Here is a 570-nt window from a genome sequence, read left to right on the forward strand (position 1 = left end):
TTGGGTCACAACATGAGGAACTGTATTTAAAGGGCCAGAAGGTTGAAAACCACTGGTGTAGAGAATGTGATTGGGTTAAATGAAGGTGAAAATGTTCTTTCGTGAGTCACAAAATTAAGGGCAACTGTATCGATTTGCTAGGGCTGCCATAACAAAGTACCACAGACTGGGCAGCTTAAGCCACAGCAATTTATTTCCTCACAGTTCTGGAGGCTGAGTCCAAGATCCAGGTGTCGGCAGAGTTGGTTTCTTCAGAAGCCTCTTTCTTTGGCTTGCAGATTCCTGTCTTCCCCCTGTGGCTTCACATGGTCTTCCCTCTGTGCCTATCTGTGTCCAAATTTTCTCTTATAAGGACACCAATCATGTTGGATAAGGGTCCACCCTAAAGTCCTCTCGTTAACTTAGTTACCTTTTTAAAGACCCTGTTCCAAATACAGTCGCATGCTGAGATATTGGGGGGTAGGACTTAGATCTAATTCCTTGTTGGAGAATTCATTCCCACCCCGTTCCTATGACAAAAAGAAATTTAGGAAAACTAGATGTTTTTCCTTTAGATGAGATCATTCATTT

The sequence above is a fragment of the Myotis brandtii genome, unplaced genomic scaffold (assembly GCF_000412655.1).
Source record: "Myotis brandtii unplaced genomic scaffold, ASM41265v1 scaffold1581, whole genome shotgun sequence".
NCBI lineage: Eukaryota > Metazoa > Chordata > Mammalia > Chiroptera > Vespertilionidae > Myotis > Myotis brandtii.